Source organism: Hyla sarda, unplaced genomic scaffold (genome assembly GCF_029499605.1).
Source record: "Hyla sarda isolate aHylSar1 unplaced genomic scaffold, aHylSar1.hap1 scaffold_2603, whole genome shotgun sequence".
NCBI lineage: Eukaryota > Metazoa > Chordata > Amphibia > Anura > Hylidae > Hyla > Hyla sarda.
In genome coordinates, this window is record NW_026609294.1 from 1 (window position 1) to 15,333 (window position 15,333).

A 15,333-nucleotide genomic window follows, 5' to 3' on the forward strand; every position below is an offset into this window, starting at 1 on the left:
GCCCAGTGTCACATGCAAGTAGGAGGAGTAAGAAGGGTTCCTGGCAAATCCGGGTTATGGATTGCATTTAAAAAGGCCCCGTGGGAGTGCAATGGGCCCCTGTCTTGCTGCTTAGCAATAATGGTATGGGTTTAGGTTCTGCTGTGTGTACTGGTGGTTGACTGCCCCCCAGCCCAGAGTGTGCATGGAAAATTGTCTGGCAGCCTCCCTGACAGCAAGCAGTGATAGTGCCCATGAAGGGCACCTTGTTGGGCCCGCCCCTTTCACGGTTATCGCTTCTCGGCCTTTTGGCTAAGATCAAGTGTAGTATCTGTTCTTATCAGTTTAATATCTGATACGTCCCCTATCTGGGGACCATATATTAAATGGATTTTTGAGAACGGGGGCCGATTTCGAAGCTTGCTTCCGTCGCCCTATGCATTGACCCGATATGGCAGTATCTTCGGGTACAGTGCACCACCCCCTTACAGGGTTAAAAAGAAAGATTCCTACTTTCATTGCTACCTGCTTGCTGGCTAGCCAGCTAGCCAGCCCTGTGGGCCTTGCTGCTGCTGCAGCCAAAAAACAAAAGGTGGTGCTGCTGCTGCTTCTGCTGCTTCTGCTTCTGCTTGTGTCTGGCCGCTGTTGGAGCGTCCAGGCACAGGACTTCTGCTGCTGCTGACTAAATGGCCTCCTTAATTGGATCATTTGAGTAGCCAGCACACCTGTGCAGGTAGGGCATGACATGATAGGCAGCTGCCTTGATAGCGGGTGGGTGCTGAATGTTCCTAATTGACAAAATAAGATTAATGCTTATGAAGAAATATAAAATCTCATCCCTTCCCCAATATCGCGCCACACCCCTACCCCTTAATTCCCTGGTTGAACTTGATGGACATATGTCTTTTTTCGACCGTACTAACTATGTAACTATGTAACATAACATGGGGGGGGGGGGGTCTCCTGGCTGTTCACACAGGTGTGTCATTGCTGTACATTGACCATGCATTGCTTCTGTGGTATTGCAAAGGCAAAGACAAATGCTTCCAGCCATCCATTGCACTAATGGATTGGTCATCAGCTGGCTGTCTATGTCCCGCATCAATATAGACCAAAGTACAGAGGGTTAGGCTATGCTATTGTGCACCTACCTGATGCATCAGAAGGTGCGAGGCCCTTGCTAAATTCTGTGCACAGACTTTGAGATCTATACTTTAGACTGTATCTAAACCTGCTCCAACATGGACTGACATTCTGGCCTACTTTCAGCCGATGCGACTTGTCTGTCGCTGAACAGTCGCTTTTTATGTATTCAGCACCTATGTATAATGTTGTAAAAATGCTCTAGAAGCTAAAGTCGCAGAAATGTCACACATATTTGGCCTGCAACTTTCTGTGCGACAAATTCAGACAGGAAAAATCAGTATAAATCCTTAGAAAATTATCCCCCAGTGTCTCCATCTGCTGGCGGTATTGAATAAGCATTGCTGCACAGATGGGGTATGCATTAGACGAAAAAAAAGAAGAAAAAGAAGAATAATACGCCCAGAAAAGAGGCGAAAAGGAGAAAAACGTAAAAAAACGTGAAAAAAAAGTAAGAGGAAGAGAAGGGAAAAAAAGGTGGAAATGGGTTTAAAAGTGATTTCGGCGGAGAAATATATATATATATATATATATATATATATATATATATATATACGCGCACACACACACATATATATAAACGTATTCTCCGTTGAGATATTGCAGCCGCTGCTGTGTCCAGGCCCAGGAGCCTTAGCACTGTGCTGTGATGTCACTCAATACCACTGACATCACTAGGTGTAAACAACATCTCTCCTTTGCTGTGTATGTGACTATGGAGCTGTTTGGTGATGTCGTCTATTATGGCCTTCATAGAAGCAACAGGAGATTGTTGCATCCATCTAGAACCCTCAGAACTACAGTGCTATGATGTCACTCACTTCCACAGGCCTTGCAGAGTGTAAACAACAACAACCCAGCTTTGTTGTGTATGTAACCATAGGGATTTGTGATGTCACCTAGAACCTTCACAGCAGCGACAGCTTTATGAGGAGCATCAGCACTGCTCTGCCTGAGCAGAACCATCACCGCCATAGGTTGTCAAATAACCCGGGTTTAACCCACACAGGTAAGTCCAATGGGGTGCAGGCATGTCCTCTATGCTTACAGCTTCCCGTGGGTGTTGGTTTGATACCGTTTGGGGACAGCCAAGGAGGCATCTGCAGGCAACAAAGGTAGGTGTGTGCTTGTGTGTGTGTTTCCTATGCAGATCCTAAGCCCAGTGTCACATGCAAGTAGGAGGAGTAAGAAGGGTTCCTGGCAAATCCGGGTTATGGATTGCATTTAAAAAGGCCCCGTGGGAGTGCAATGGGCCCCTGTCTTGCTGCTTAGCAATAATGGTATGGGTTTAGGTTCTGCTGTGTGTACTGGTGGTTGACTGCCCCCCAGCCCAGAGTGTGCATGGAAAATTGTCTGGCAGCCTCCCTGACAGCAAGCAGTGATAGTGCCCATGAAGGGCACCTTGTTGGGCCCGCCCCTTTCACGGTTATCGCTTCTCGGCCTTTTGGCTAAGATCAAGTGTAGTATCTGTTCTTATCAGTTTAATATCTGATACGTCCCCTATCTGGGGACCATATATTAAATGGATTTTTGAGAACGGGGGCCGATTTCGAAGCTTGCTTCCGTCGCCCTATGCATTGACCCGATATGGCAGTATCTTCGGGTACAGTGCACCACCCCCTTACAGGGTTAAAAAGAAAGATTCCTACTTTCATTGCTACCTGCTTGCTGGCTAGCCAGCTAGCCAGCCCTGTGGGCCTTGCTGCTGCTGCAGCCAAAAAACAAAAGGTGCTGCTGCTGCTGCTTCTGCTGCTTCTGCTGCTTCTGCTTGTGTCTGGCCGCTGTTGGAGCGTCCAGGCACAGGACTTCTGCTGCTGCTGACTAAATGGCCTCCTTAATTGGATCATTTGAGTAGCCAGCACACCTGTGCAGGTAGGGCATGACATGATAGGCAGCTGCCTTGATAGCGGGTGGGTGCTGAATGTTCCTAATTGACAAAATAAGATTAATGCTTATGAAGAAATATAAAATCTCATCCCTTCCCCAATATCGCGCCACACCCCTACCCCTTAATTCCCTGGTTGAACTTGATGGACATATGTCTTTTTTCGACCGTACTAACTATGTAACTATGTAACATAACATGGGGGGGGTCTCCTGGCTGTTCACACAGGTGTGTCATTGCTGTACATTGACCATGCATTGCTTCTGTGGTATTGCAAAGGCAAAGACAAATGCTTCCAGCCATCCATTGCACTAATGGATTGGTCATCAGCTGGCTGTCTATGTCCCGCATCAATATAGACCAAAGTACAGAGGGTTAGGCTATGCTATTGTGCACCTACCTGATGCATCAGAAGGTGCGAGGCCCTTGCTAAATTCTGTGCACAGACTTTGAGATCTATACTTTAGACTGTATCTAAACCTGCTCCAACATGGACTGACATTCTGGCCTACTTTCAGCCGATGCGACTTGTCTGTCGCTGAACAGTCGCTTTTTATGTATTCAGCACCTATGTATAATGTTGTAAAAATGCTCTAGAAGCTAAAGTCGCAGAAATGTCACACATATTTGGCCTGCAACTTTCTGTGCGACAAATTCAGACAGGAAAAATCAGTATAAATCCTTAGAAAATTATCCCCCAGTGTCTCCATCTGCTGGCGGTATTGAATAAGCATTGCTGCACTGATGGGGTATGCATTAGACGAAAAAAAAGAAGAAAAAGAAGAATAATACGCCCAGAAAAGAGGCGAAAAGGAGAAAAACGTAAAAAAACGTGAAAAAAAAGTAAGAGGAAGAGAAGGGAAAAAAAGGTGGAAATGGGTTTAAAAGTGATTTCGGCGGAGAAATATATATATATATATATATATATATATATATATATATATATATATATATACGCGCACACACACACATATATATAAACGTATTCTCCGTTGAGATATTGCAGCCGCTGCTGTGTCCAGGCCCAGGAGCCTTAGCACTGTGCTGTGATGTCACTCAATACCACTGACATCACTAGGTGTAAACAACATCTCTCCTTTGCTGTGTATGTGACTATGGAGCTGTTTGGTGATGTCGTCTATTATGGCCTTCATAGAAGCAACAGGAGATTGTTGCATCCATCTAGAACCCTCAGAACTACAGTGCTATGATGTCACTCACTTCCACAGGCCTTGCAGAGTGTAAACAACAACAAACCAGCTTTGTTGTGTATGTAACCATAGGGATTTGTGATGTCACCTAGAACCTTCACAGCAGCGACAGCTTTATGAGGAGCATCAGCACTGCTCTGCCTGAGCAGAACCATCACCGCCATAGGTTGTCAAATAACCCGGGTTTAACCCACACAGGTAAGTCCAATGGGGTGCAGGCATGTCCTCTATGCTTACAGCTTCCCGTGGGTGTTGGTTTGATACCGTTTGGGGACAGCCAAGGAGGCATCTGCAGGCAACAAAGGTAGGTGTGTGCTTGTGTGTGTGTTTCCTATGCAGATCCTAAGCCCAGTGTCACATGCAAGTAGGAGGAGTAAGAAGGGTTCCTGGCAAATCCGGGTTATGGATTGCATTTAAAAAGGCCCCGTGGGAGTGCAATGGGCCCCTGTCTTGCTGCTTAGCAATAATGGTATGGGTTTAGGTTCTGCTGTGTGTACTGGTGGTTGACTGCCCCCCAGCCCAGAGTGTGCATGGAAAATTGTCTGGCAGCCTCCCTGACAGCAAGCAGTGATAGTGCCCATGAAGGGCACCTTGTTGGGCCCGCCCCTTTCACGGTTATCGCTTCTCGGCCTTTTGGCTAAGATCAAGTGTAGTATCTGTTCTTATCAGTTTAATATCTGATACGTCCCCTATCTGGGGACCATATATTAAATGGATTTTTGAGAACGGGGGCCGATTTCGAAGCTTGCTTCCGTCGCCCTATGCATTGACCCGATATGGCAGTATCTTCGGGTACAGTGCACCACCCCCTTACAGGGTTAAAAAGAAAGATTCCTACTTTCATTGCTACCTGCTTGCTGGCTAGCCAGCTAGCCAGCCCTGTGGGCCTTGCTGCTGCTGCAGCCAAAAAACAAAAGGTGGTGCTGCTTCTGCTTCTGCTTGTGTCTGGCCGCTGTTGGAGCGTCCAGGCACAGGACTTCTGCTGCTGCTGACTAAATGGCCTCCTTAATTGGATCATTTGAGTAGCCAGCACACCTGTGCAGGTAGGGCATGACATGATAGGCAGCTGCCTTGATAGCGGGTGGGTGCTGAATGTTCCTAATTGACAAAATAAGATTAATGCTTATGAAGAAATATAAAATCTCATCCCTTCCCCAATATCGCGCCACACCCCTACCCCTTAATTCCCTGGTTGAACTTGATGGACATATGTCTTTTTTCGACCGTACTAACTATGTAACTATGTAACATAACATGGGGGGGGGGGGTCTCCTGGCTGTTCACACAGGTGTGTCATTGCTGTACATTGACCATGCATTGCTTCTGTGGTATTGCAAAGGCAAAGACAAATGCTTCCAGCCATCCATTGCACTAATGGATTGGTCATCAGCTGGCTGTCTATGTCCCGCATCAATATAGACCAAAGTACTGAGGGTTAGGCTATGCTATTGTGCACCTACCTGATGCATCAGAAGGTGCGAGGCCCTTGCTAAATTCTGTGCACAGACTTTGAGATCTATACTTTAGACTGTATCTAAACCTGCTCCAACATGGACTGACATTCTGGCCTACTTTCAGCCGATGCGACTTGTCTGTCGCTGAACAGTCGCTTTTTATGTATTCAGCACCTATGTATAATGTTGTAAAAATGCTCTAGAAGCTAAAGTCGCAGAAATGTCACACATATTTGGCCTGCAACTTTCTGTGCGACAAATTCAGACAGGAAAAATCAGTATAAATCCTTAGAAAATTATCCCCCAGTGTCTCCATCTGCTGGCGGTATTGAATAAGCATTGCTGCACTGATGGGGTATGCATTAGACGAAAAAAAAAGAAGAAAAAGAAGAATAATACGCCCAGAAAAGAGGCGAAAAGGAGAAAAACGTAAAAAAACGTGAAAAAAAAGTAAGAGGAAGAGAAGGGAAAAAAAGGTGGAAATGGGTTTAAAAGTGATTTCGGCGGAGAAATATATATATATATATATATATATATATATATATATATATACGCGCACACACACACATATATATAAACGTATTCTCCGTTGAGATATTGCAGCCGCTGCTGTGTCCAGGCCCAGGAGCCTTAGCACTGTGCTGTGATGTCACTCAATACCACTGACATCACTAGGTGTAAACAACATCTCTCCTTTGCTGTGTATGTGACTATGGAGCTGTTTGGTGATGTCGTCTATTATGGCCTTCATAGAAGCAACAGGAGATTGTTGCATCCATCTAGAACCCTCAGAACTACAGTGCTATGATGTCACTCACTTCCACAGGACTTGCAGAGTGTAAACAACAACAACCCAGCTTTGTTGTGTATGTAACCATAGGGATTTGTGATGTCACCTAGAACCTTCACAGCAGCGACAGCTTTATGAGGAGCATCAGCACTGCTCTGCCTGAGCAGAACCATCACCGCCATAGGTTGTCAAATAACCCGGGTTTAACCCACACAGGTAAGTCCAATGGGGTGCAGGCATGTCCTCTATGCTTACAGCTTCCCGTGGGTGTTGGTTTGATACCGTTTGGGGACAGCCAAGGAGGCATCTGCAGGCAACAAAGGTAGGTGTGTGCTTGTGTGTGTGTTTCCTATGCAGATCCTAAGCCCAGTGTCACATGCAAGTAGGAGGAGTAAGAAGGGTTCCTGGCAAATCCGGGTTATGGATTGCATTTAAAAAGGCCCCGTGGGAGTGCAATGGGCCCCTGTCTTGCTGCTTAGCAATAATGGTATGGGTTTAGGTTCTGCTGTGTGTACTGGTGGTTGACTGCCCCCCAGCCCAGAGTGTGCATGGAAAACTGTCTGGCAGCCTCCCTGACAGCAAGCAGTGATAGTGCCCATGAAGGGCACCTTGTTGGGCCCGCCCCTTTCACGGTTATCGCTTCTCGGCCTTTTGGCTAAGATCAAGTGTAGTATCTGTTCTTATCAGTTTAATATCTGATACGTCCCCTATCTGGGGACCATATATTAAATGGATTTTTGAGAACGGGGGCCGATTTCGAAGCTTGCTTCCGTCGCCCTATGCATTGACCCGATATGGCAGTATCTTCGGGTACAGTGCACCACCCCCTTACAGGGTTAAAAAGAAAGATTCCTACTTTCATTGCTACCTGCTTGCTGGCTAGCCAGCTAGCCAGCCCTGTGGGCCTTGCTGCTGCTGCAGCCAAAAAACAAAAGGTGCTGCTGCTGCTGCTTCTGCTGCTTCTGCTTGTGTCTGGCCGCTGTTGGAGCGTCCAGGCACAGGACTTCTGCTGCTGCTGACTAAATGGCCTCCTTAATTGGATCATTTGAGTAGCCAGCACACCTGTGCAGGTAGGGCATGACATGATAGGCAGCTGCCTTGATAGCGGGTGGGTGCTGAATGTTCCTAATTGACAAAATAAGATTAATGCTTATGAAGAAATATAAAATCTCATCCCTTCCCCAATATCGCGCCACACCCCTACCCCTTAATTCCCTGGTTGAACTTGATGGACATATGTCTTTTTTCGACCGTACTAACTATGTAACTATGTAACATAACATGGGGGGGGGGTCTCCTGGCTGTTCACACAGGTGTGTCATTGCTGTACATTGACCATGCATTGCTTCTGTGGTATTGCAAAGGCAAAGACAAATGCTTCCAGCCATCCATTGCACTAATGGATTGGTCATCAGCTGGCTGTCTATGTCCCGCATCAATATAGACCAAAGTACAGAGGGTTAGGCTATGCTATTGTGCACCTACCTGATGCATCAGAAGGTGCGAGGCCCTTGCTAAATTCTGTGCACAGACTTTGAGATCTATACTTTAGACTGTATCTAAACCTGCTCCAACATGGACTGACATTCTGGCCTACTTTCAGCCGATGCGACTTGTCTGTCGCTGAACAGTCGCTTTTTATGTATTCAGCACCTATGTATAATGTTGTAAAAATGCTCTAGAAGCTAAAGTCGCAGAAATGTCACACATATTTGGCCTGCAACTTTCTGTGCGACAAATTCAGACAGGAAAAATCAGTATAAATCCTTAGAAAATTATCCCCCAGTGTCTCCATCTGCTGGCGGTATTGAATAAGCATTGCTGCACTGATGGGGTATGCATTAGACGAAAAAAAAGAAGAAAAAGAAGAATAATACGCCCAGAAAAGAGGCGAAAAGGAGAAAAACGTAAAAAAACGTGAAAAAAAAGTAAGAGGAAGAGAAGGGAAAAAAAGGTGGAAATGGGTTTAAAAGTGATTTCGGCGGAGAAATATATATATATATATATATATATATATATATATATATATATACGCGCACACACACACATATATATAAACGTATTCTCCGTTGAGATATTGCAGCCGCTGCTGTGTCCAGGCCCAGGAGCCTTAGCACTGTGCTGTGATGTCACTCAATACCACTGACATCACTAGGTGTAAACAACATCTCTCCTTTGCTGTGTATGTGACTATGGAGCTGTTTGGTGATGTCGTCTATTATGGCCTTCATAGAAGCAACAGGAGATTGTTGCATCCATCTAGAACCCTCAGAACTACAGTGCTATGATGTCACTCACTTCCACAGGCCTTGCAGAGTGTAAACAACAACAACCCAGCTTTGTTGTGTATGTAACCATAGGGATTTGTGATGTCACCTAGAACCTTCACAGCAGCGACAGCTTTATGAGGAGCATCAGCACTGCTCTGCCTGAGCAGAACCATCACCGCCATAGGTTGTCAAATAACCCGGGTTTAACCCACACAGGTAAGTCCAATGGGGTGCAGGCATGTCCTCTATGCTTACAGCTTCCCGTGGGTGTTGGTTTGATACCGTTTGGGGACAGCCAAGGAGGCATCTGCAGGCAACAAAGGTAGGTGTGTGCTTGTGTGTGTGTTTCCTATGCAGATCCTAAGCCCAGTGTCACATGCAAGTAGGAGGAGTAAGAAGGGTTCCTGGCAAATCCGGGTTATGGATTGCATTTAAAAAGGCCCCGTGGGAGTGCAATGGGCCCCTGTCTTGCTGCTTAGCAATAATGGTATGGGTTTAGGTTCTGCTGTGTGTACTGGTGGTTGACTGCCCCCCAGCCCAGAGTGTGCATGGAAAATTGTCTGGCAGCCTCCCTGACAGCAAGCAGTGATAGTGCCCATGAAGGGCACCTTGTTGGGCCCGCCCCTTTCACGGTTATCGCTTCTCGGCCTTTTGGCTAAGATCAAGTGTAGTATCTGTTCTTATCAGTTTAATATCTGATACGTCCCCTATCTGGGGACCATATATTAAATGGATTTTTGAGAACGGGGGCCGATTTCGAAGCTTGCTTCCGTCGCCCTATGCATTGACCCGATATGGCAGTATCTTCGGGTACAGTGCACCACCCCCTTACAGGGTTAAAAAGAAAGATTCCTACTTTCATTGCTACCTGCTTGCTGGCTAGCCAGCTAGCCAGCCCTGTGGGCCTTGCTGCTGCTGCAGCCAAAAAACAAAAGGTGCTGCTGCTGCTGCTTCTGCTGCTTCTGCTGCTTCTGCTTGTGTCTGGCCGCTGTTGGAGCGTCCAGGCACAGGACTTCTGCTGCTGCTGACTAAATGGCCTCCTTAATTGGATCATTTGAGTAGCCAGCACACCTGTGCAGGTAGGGCATGACATGATAGGCAGCTGCCTTGATAGCGGGTGGGTGCTGAATGTTCCTAATTGACAAAATAAGACTAATGCTTATGAAGAAATATAAAATCTCATCCCTTCCCCAATATCGCGCCACACCCCTACCCCTTAATTCCCTGGTTGAACTTGATGGACATATGTCTTTTTTCGACCGTACTAACTATGTAACTATGTAACATAACATGGGGGGGGGGGGTCTCCTGGCTGTTCACACAGGTGTGTCATTGCTGTACATTGACCATGCATTGCTTCTGTGGTATTGCAAAGGCAAAGACAAATGCTTCCAGCCATCCATTGCACTAATGGATTGGTCATCAGCTGGCTGTCTATGTCCCGCATCAATATAGACCAAAGTACAGAGGGTTAGGCTATGCTATTGTGCACCTACCTGATGCATCAGAAGGTGCGAGGCCCTTGCTAAATTCTGTGCACAGACTTTGAGATATATACTTTAGACTGTATCTAAACCTGCTCCAACATGGACTGACATTCTGGCCTACTTTCAGCCGATGCGACTTGTCTGTCGCTGAACAGTCGCTTTTTATGTATTCAGCACCTATGTATAATGTTGTAAAAATGCTCTAGAAGCTAAAGTCGCAGAAATGTCACACATATTTGGCCTGCAACTTTCTGTGCGACAAATTCAGACAGGAAAAATCAGTATAAATCCTTAGAAAATTATCCCCCAGTGTCTCCATCTGCTGGCGGTATTGAATAAGCATTGCTGCACTGATGGGGTATGCATTAGACGAAAAAAAAGAAGAAAAAGAAGAATAATACGCCCAGAAAAGAGGCGAAAAGGAGAAAAACGTAAAAAAACGTGAAAAAAAAGTAAGAGGAAGAGAAGGGAAAAAAAGGTGGAAATGGGTTTAAAAGTGATTTCGGCGGAGAAATATATATATATATATATATATATATATATATATATACGCGCACACACACACATATATATAAACGTATTCTCCGTTGAGATATTGCAGCCGCTGCTGTGTCCAGGCCCAGGAGCCTTAGCACTGTGCTGTGATGTCACTCAATACCACTGACATCACTAGGTGTAAACAACATCTCTCCTTTGCTGTGTATGTGACTATGGAGCTGTTTGGTGATGTCGTCTATTATGGCCTTCATAGAAGCAACAGGAGATTGTTGCATCCATCTAGAACCCTCAGAACTACAGTGCTATGATGTCACTCACTTCCACAGGCCTTGCAGAGTGTAAACAACAACAACCCAGCTTTGTTGTGTATGTAACCATAGGGATTTGTGATGTCACCTAGAACCTTCACAGCAGCGACAGCTTTATGAGGAGCATCAGCACTGCTCTGCCTGAGCAGAACCATCACCGCCATAGGTTGTCAAATAACCCGGGTTTAACCCACACAGGTAAGTCCAATGGGGTGCAGGCATGTCCTCTATGCTTACAGCTTCCCGTGGGTGTTGGTTTGATACCGTTTGGGGACAGCCAAGGAGGCATCTGCAGGCAACAAAGGTAGGTGTGTGCTTGTGTGTGTGTTTCCTATGCAGATCCTAAGCCCAGTGTCACATGCAAGTAGGAGGAGTAAGAAGGGTTCCTGGCAAATCCGGGTTATGGATTGCATTTAAAAAGGCCCCGTGGGAGTGCAATGGGCCCCTGTCTTGCTGCTTAGCAATAATGGTATGGGTTTAGGTTCTGCTGTGTGTACTGGTGGTTGACTGCCCCCCAGCCCAGAGTGTGCATGGAAAATTGTCTGGCAGCCTCCCTGACAGCAAGCAGTGATAGTGCCCATGAAGGGCACCTTGTTGGGCCCGCCCCTTTCACGGTTATCGCTTCTCGGCCTTTTGGCTAAGATCAAGTGTAGTATCTGTTCTTATCAGTTTAATATCTGATACGTCCCCTATCTGGGGACCATATATTAAATGGATTTTTGAGAACGGGGGCCGATTTCGAAGCTTGCTTCCGTCGCCCTATGCATTGACCCGATATGGCAGTATCTTCGGGTACAGTGCACCACCCCCTTACAGGGTTAAAAAGAAAGATTCCTACTTTCATTGCTACCTGCTTGCTGGCTAGCCAGCTAGCCAGCCCTGTGGGCCTTGCTGCTGCTGCAGCCAAAAAACAAAAGGTGCTGCTGCTGCTGCTTCTGCTGCTTCTGCTGCTTCTGCTTGTGTCTGGCCGCTGTTGGAGCGTCCAGGCACAGGACTTCTGCTGCTGCTGACTAAATGGCCTCCTTAATTGGATCATTTGAGTAGCCAGCACACCTGTGCAGGTAGGGCATGACATGATAGGCAGCTGCCTTGATAGCGGGTGGGTGCTGAATGTTCCTAATTGACAAAATAAGATTAATGCTTATGAAGAAATATAAAATCTCATCCCTTCCCCAATATCGCGCCACACCCCTACCCCTTAATTCCCTGGTTGAACTTGATGGACATATGTCTTTTTTCGACCGTACTAACTATGTAACTATGTAACATAACATGGGGGGGGTCTCCTGGCTGTTCACACAGGTGTGTCATTGCTGTACATTGACCATGCATTGCTTCTGTGGTATTGCAAAGGCAAAGACAAATGCTTCCAGCCATCCATTGCACTAATGGATTGGTCATCAGCTGGCTGTCTATGTCCCGCATCAATATAGACCAAAGTACAGAGGGTTAGGCTATGCTATTGTGCACCTACCTGATGATTCAGAAGGTGCGAGGCCCTTGCTAAATTCTGTGCACAGACTTTGAGATCTATACTTTAGACTGTATCTAAACCTGCTCCAACATGGACTGACATTCTGGCCTACTTTCAGCCGATGCGACTTGTCTGTCGCTGAACAGTCGCTTTTTATGTATTCAGCACCTATGTATAATGTTGTAAAAATGCTCTAGAAGCTAAAGTCGCAGAAATGTCACACATATTTGGCCTGCAACTTTCTGTGCGACAAATTCAGACAGGAAAAATCAGTATAAATCCTTAGAAAATTATCCCCCAGTGTCTCCATCTGCTGGCGGTATTGAATAAGCATTGCTGCACTGATGGGGTATGCATTAGACGAAAAAAAAGAAGAAAAAGAAGAATAATACGCCCAGAAAAGAGGCGAAAAGGAGAAAAACGTAAAAAAACGTGAAAAAAAAGTAAGAGGAAGAGAAGGGAAAAAAAGGTGGAAATGGGTTTAAAAGTGATTTCGGCGGAGAAATATATATATATATATATATATATATATATATATATATATATACGCGCACACACACACATATATATAAACGTATTCTCCGTTGAGATATTGCAGCCGCTGCTGTGTCCAGGCCCAGGAGCCTTAGCACTGTGCTGTGATGTCACTCAATACCACTGACATCACTAGGTGTAAACAACATCTCTCCTTTGCTGTGTATGTGACTATGGAGCTGTTTGGTGATGTCGTCTATTATGGCCTTCATAGAAGCAACAGGAGATTGTTGCATCCATCTAGAACCCTCAGAACTACAGTGCTATGATGTCACTCACTTCCACAGGCCTTGCAGAGTGTAAACAACAACAAACCAGCTTTGTTGTGTATGTAACCATAGGGATTTGTGATGTCACCTAGAACCTTCACAGCAGCGACAGCTTTATGAGGAGCATCAGCACTGCTCTGCCTGAGCAGAACCATCACCGCCATAGGTTGTCAAATAACCCGGGTTTAACCCACACAGGTAAGTCCAATGGGGTGCAGGCATGTCCTCTATGCTTACAGCTTCCCGTGGGTGTTGGTTTGATACCGTTTGGGGACAGCCAAGGAGGCATCTGCAGGCAACAAAGGTAGGTGTGTGCTTGTGTGTGTGTTTCCTATGCAGATCCTAAGCCCAGTGTCACATGCAAGTTGGAGGAGTAAGAAGGGTTCCTGGCAAATCCGGGTTATGGATTGCATTTAAAAAGGCCCCGTGGGAGTGCAATGGGCCCCTGTCTTGCTGCTTAGCAATAATGGTATGGGTTTAGGTTCTGCTGTGTGTACTGGTGGTTGACTGCCCCCCAGCCCAGAGTGTGCATGGAAAATTGTCTGGCAGCCTCCCTGACAGCAAGCAGTGATAGTGCCCATGAAGGGCACCTTGTTGGGCCCGCCCCTTTCACGGTTATCGCTTCTCGGCCTTTTGGCTAAGATCAAGTGTAGTATCTGTTCTTATCAGTTTAATATCTGATACGTCCCCTATCTGGGGACCATATATTAAATGGATTTTTGAGAACGGGGGCCGATTTCGAAGCTTGCTTCCGTCGCCCTATGCATTGACCCGATATGGCAGTATCTTCGGGTACAGTGCACCACCCCCTTACAGGGTTAAAAAGAAAGATTCCTACTTTCATTGCTACCTGCTTGCTGGCTAGCCAGCTAGCCAGCCCTGTGGGCCTTGCTGCTGCTGCAGCCAAAAAACAAAAGGTGGTGCTGCTTCTGCTTCTGCTTGTGTCTGGCCGCTGTTGGAGCGTCCAGGCACAGGACTTCTGCTGCTGCTGACTAAATGGCCTCCTTAATTGGATCATTTGAGTAGCCAGCACACCTGTGCAGGTAGGGCATGACATGATAGGCAGCTGCCTTGATAGCGGGTGGGTGCTGAATGTTCCTAATTGACAAAATAAGATTAATGCTTATGAAGAAATATAAAATCTCATCCCTTCCCCAATATCGCGCCACACCCCTACCCCTTAATTCCCTGGTTGAACTTGATGGACATATGTCTTTTTTCGACCGTACTAACTATGTAACTATGTAACATAACATGGGGGGGGGGGGGTCTCCTGGCTGTTCACACAGGTGTGTCATTGCTGTACATTGACCATGCATTGCTTCTGTGGTATTGCAAAGGCAAAGACAAATGCTTCCAGCCATCCATTGCACTAATGGATTGGTCATCAGCTGGCTGTCTATGTCCCGCATCAATATAGACCAAAGTACAGAGGGTTAGGCTATGCTATTGTGCACCTACCTGATGCATCAGAAGGTGCGAGGCCCTTGCTAAATTCTGTGCACAGACTTTGAGATCTATACTTTAGACTGTATCTAAACCTGCTCCAACATGGACTGACATTCTGGCCTACTTTCAGCCGATGCGACTTGTCTGTCGCTGAACAGTCGCTTTTTATGTATTCAGCACCTATGTATAATGTTGTAAAAATGCTCTAGAAGCTAAAGTCGCAGAAATGTCACACATATTTGGCCTGCAACTTTCTGTGCGACAAATTCAGACAGGAAAAATCAGTATAAATCCTTAGAAAATTATCCCCCAGTGTCTCCATCTGCTGGCGGTATTGAATAAGCATTGCTGCACTGATGGGGTATGCATTAGACGAAAAAAAAGAAGAAAAAGAAGAATAATACGCCCAGAAAAGAGGCGAAAAGGAGAAAAACGTAAAAAAACGTGAAAAAAAAGTAAGAGGAAGAGAAGGGAAAAAAAGGTGGAAATGGGTTTAAAAGTGATTTCGGCGGAGAAATATATATATATATATATATATATATATATATATATATATATATATATATATACGCGCACACACAC

At 45.9% G+C, this 15,333-nt stretch overlaps 7 non-coding genes across 7 annotated transcripts; all 7 read left to right on the plus strand.

Annotated features, from left to right (window-relative positions):
- The first annotated feature begins 271 nt into the window (after positions 1-271).
- On the plus strand, positions 272-462 carry LOC130324201 (U2 spliceosomal RNA). Its single transcript, XR_008869274.1, has one exon. It is a non-coding gene; the product is annotated as a U2 spliceosomal RNA (small nuclear RNA).
- Positions 463-2,550: 2,088 nt separating this feature from the next.
- Positions 2,551-2,741, plus strand: LOC130324213 (U2 spliceosomal RNA). Its single transcript, XR_008869283.1, has one exon. It is a non-coding gene; the product is annotated as a U2 spliceosomal RNA (small nuclear RNA).
- Positions 2,742-4,835: 2,094 nt separating this feature from the next.
- On the plus strand, positions 4,836-5,026 carry LOC130324214 (U2 spliceosomal RNA). Its single transcript, XR_008869284.1, has one exon. It is a non-coding gene; the product is annotated as a U2 spliceosomal RNA (small nuclear RNA).
- Positions 5,027-7,097: 2,071 nt separating this feature from the next.
- Positions 7,098-7,288, plus strand: LOC130324215 (U2 spliceosomal RNA). The gene has a single exon (XR_008869285.1). It is a non-coding gene; the product is annotated as a U2 spliceosomal RNA (small nuclear RNA).
- Positions 7,289-9,367: 2,079 nt separating this feature from the next.
- LOC130324216 (U2 spliceosomal RNA) lies at positions 9,368-9,558 on the plus strand. The gene has a single exon (XR_008869286.1). It is a non-coding gene; the product is annotated as a U2 spliceosomal RNA (small nuclear RNA).
- Positions 9,559-11,642: 2,084 nt separating this feature from the next.
- LOC130324202 (U2 spliceosomal RNA) lies at positions 11,643-11,833 on the plus strand. The gene has a single exon (XR_008869275.1). It is a non-coding gene; the product is annotated as a U2 spliceosomal RNA (small nuclear RNA).
- Positions 11,834-13,919: 2,086 nt separating this feature from the next.
- Positions 13,920-14,110, plus strand: LOC130324203 (U2 spliceosomal RNA). The gene has a single exon (XR_008869276.1). It is a non-coding gene; the product is annotated as a U2 spliceosomal RNA (small nuclear RNA).
- The last annotated feature ends 1,223 nt before the right edge of the window (positions 14,111-15,333 follow it).